This window comes from Mandrillus leucophaeus, unplaced genomic scaffold (genome assembly GCF_000951045.1).
Source record: "Mandrillus leucophaeus isolate KB7577 unplaced genomic scaffold, Mleu.le_1.0 Scaffold64, whole genome shotgun sequence".
Taxonomy (NCBI): domain Eukaryota; kingdom Metazoa; phylum Chordata; class Mammalia; order Primates; family Cercopithecidae; genus Mandrillus; species Mandrillus leucophaeus.
The window spans coordinates 4,953,958-4,957,442 of record NW_012106919.1 but is presented as its reverse complement, the minus strand read 5'-3'; the positions used below and the strand labels follow the sequence as shown (position 1 = coordinate 4,957,442).

The 3,485-nt window shown below is 38.1% G+C and overlaps 1 pseudogene; it reads left to right on the top strand.

Annotated features, from left to right (window-relative positions):
• Window positions 1–2,207: 2,207 nt before the first annotated feature.
• LOC105554364 lies at window positions 2,208–3,095 on the top strand (annotated as a pseudogene).
• Window positions 3,096–3,485: the final 390 nt, after the last annotated feature.

The window sequence follows — 3,485 nt, the reverse complement described above, 5'->3', positions numbered from 1 at the left end:
GCACATGTATACCTATGTAACAAACCTGCATGTTCTGCACATGTACCTTAGAACTTAAAGTATAATAACAATAAAAAAGAGAAAAAATTATATTACAGTAGCAAGGAATATTGAGAAATATCCAGGGAGTTCTCATATAATATATAATTTTGGAAATATTTATACAAACATCATTTTACCTATGCAAATGTATGCATTTGCATATCATTTTACCTATGCATTTACCTATGCAAATTTAGCCTAGGGCAGATTGGGTGTCTTTTCTGATTTGACAACTCTTTCCATGTAACTGTTATAGTAGACGGACATCAAATAAATCTAATTATTTCTGGCTGGGCATGGTGGCTCATGCCTGTAATCCCAGCACTTTGGAAGGATCATGAGGTCAAGAGACCAAGACCATCCCGGCCAACCTGGTGAAACCCCGTCTCTACCAAAAATACAAAAAATATTAGCTGGGTTTGGTGGCACATGCTTATAGTCCCAGCTACCCAGGAGGCTGAGGCAGGAGAATCACTTGAACCCGGGAGGCAGAGGTTGCAGTGAGCCGAGATTGTGCCACTGCACTCCAGCCTGGCAACAGAGCAAGACTCCATCTCAAAAAGAAAAAAAAAAACCTAATTATTTCTAATATCTTTCTTTTTATAAGCTAAAAGAATAAATCTTTGTGATTTTCCAAGGAACTAGAAAAATAGTTTTAGGTATAAGAGAGATCCTGAAAGTTTTATTTTTTTTTCTGTATTTAGAATCCAATTTTGACTAGCTACAAAAAGAATTTGTAAGAGGAAATTTGGACACTGGGCTAAGATAGTCTCCCGGGTAACTGAGAAACTGTACTTGGCTAAGTATTTAATCAAAAAGACAATAAAATATTTAAAAGTAAACATAGAAGGTGACATGAATTGAAAAACAACTTAGTTATTCTGTAAGTGAAGATTCTTCGTTTGGTTGTTGTTATTTTTAATAAAAGTCTTGATAAAGTCAATATAAAGTTCAGAAAATTATTTTGGTAAGACCCAGAACCTTTAATATAGGTAGATTATAAAGAAGATAAGGAACGGTCTTTCATGTTATAGGCAAATAAATGCATTTGTTAGTAAAGCAAGAAGTAAACCTATCAACATTCAGTGAATTTTGCTATAATTTTAACACATTTCATAGCTTTTATTTCATATGTGGGTATATTAAACCAAAGCAAATAAATTTAACTTTATAAGTTTTGACTTTCATTATGTGCTTTCATATTCTGAAACAAATTGACACTTAAAGAGCAGTTCTCTCTCAGGAGTCCATGAGGCCAAAAAACAATATAATAATACTAAAATGTTATTTATGTTAACGTGCAATGGATTTATCATTGCTATCTTTAATGAATCAATCAATAAATGAGAATATTAAAAATGTCTTAGTTTTAATTTCCAATGTGGATAATACTGACAGTTATAATCCACATATATAAATGCTCTTTGAGGTCTGGGGTAGGCAGCCTCTAATGATCAACAGTGATCCTGACTCCTGGTATTCACACCTTTGTGTAATGTTCTCTTCTTGAGTGTGAGCTCATGTATTGACTTACTTCTAATGAATCATCTATGGCAGAAGTGATGGGGTGTCACTTCTGATATTAGGTTCAAAAAGACTGTGACTTCCTTCTTGGGTGCTCTCTCTCACTCCCTGGCTCACGCATTCTGAGGGAAGCCTTCTGCCATGTTGTGACCTGCCCTATGGAGAGAGGCTCATGTAGCAAGAAAGTGAGAGAGGCTTTTGGCCAACAGCCAGTGAGAAACTGAAGACCACTGCCTAATAGTCCATGATGAACTGAGTCCATCTGACAACCACATGAGTGAGTTTGGTAGTGGATTCTTCCCCAGTTGAGATTTCATATGAGACTGCAGCCCTGGCCAGTGACTTGACTGCAAACTCATGGAGACCTTGAGCCTTCCAAAGATAGAAAATCATTGCACACTCTTACAACAAGAGATAAAGGCCTTTCTGAATTAGACATATAAAGACACACAGAGCACTTTCACCTTCAAGAATAAACAGAAATCCAGGAGAAGCATTCTTGCCCCCATGAGCCTCTGCCATGCACCCCAACTGTCTGATTGAAGTAGGGCATGAAACCCAGGGCTGATGATTGCTGCTGTTTTGACAATGAGGATATAATCTGGTGAGAGGAGGGGGGCTTCTCCCTCCTGGGGCTCATAATGGCCAGAGAAGATTCCATGCACTGCCTGCTCTCTGCCCTCAATTTGCTTTTTTGGTTAATGTTCATCAGCGTGTTGGCAGTTTTTGCTTAGATGAGGGACTACCTAATAATGTTCTGACTTTAACTGTAGAAACAAGGTGGAGGAGAGGATATCTTGACTTACTTTCCTATGACTCACCTGGTCATGATTGCTATTTGCTCTTTTCCTTATTATTGTGGGGATGTCAGGATATTGTGGAATAGAGAAAAAATCCTGTGCTGCTTGCGTGGTACTTTGGAAGTTTACTTGTCATTTTTTGTGCAGATCTGGCTAGTGGCATTTGGACATACGAAGAGAAGTGTATGATTCCAGTACAGTGGTTAGATGTAGTCACTTTGAAAGTCAGAGTGGCAAATATGACTTACCTGGATGCCAGTGGCTTACTCATGGTTGGAAGGTTTTCAGTGGGAGTTTAAGTGTTGTGGAGTGGTATGTTTCAATGACTAGTTGGAAATGACAGAGACGGACTAGCCCCCAGAATCCTGCTATGCTAGAGAATTCCCAGGATGTTCCAAACAAACCCACCAGGAAGATCTCAGTGACCTTTATCAAGAGGATTGTGGGAAGAAAAATGCTTCCTTTTGAAAGGAAGCAAACAATCACAGGTGCTAAGGTTTCTGGGAATTTCCATTAAAGTGACATAAACCTGGCCATGATTCTCACCACGACTTAGCTCTGGGCTCTGTATTATGAGAGAAGGGAGCCTGAGACAGACCAAATGATATTCCTGAAGCTCCTCTCAGCAACCCATGTCACTCAGTAAAACTGTCGAAACCAAGCCTGTTAAGGATCTTTGAACATATATCCTTGGCAAACAACTTTAATACACCCTTTGAAATGGAGTAAACACTAAGAATGCCAAAGAAGGAAACCACAAACTTGTTTTATTGGACTTGTGAATCTTTGAGTACACACTTAACTGTTTCAGAAATTTGTAGAAATAAACATGTTGCTATAAAAGAATGCCTGGGCATATAATTTTCTACCCTTATAAATGAATTATGTTATGTCACCAGCTGGACACTAATTGATGCCCTTTATAATGCTTAGGACAGATGTAATACCCACTTTATAGCCTGTGTAAGATTTTTTACAGAACACAGTTATGTTTTGAGGTAGCATGGTTTGATCAACATTTCTGCATCCATGTAGATAAGCCACATATGGTGGGACTGGAACTACAGTAAATGTTGATTTACTTCTACCAGGTAGTATATAAAGTACCAATCAACTGCT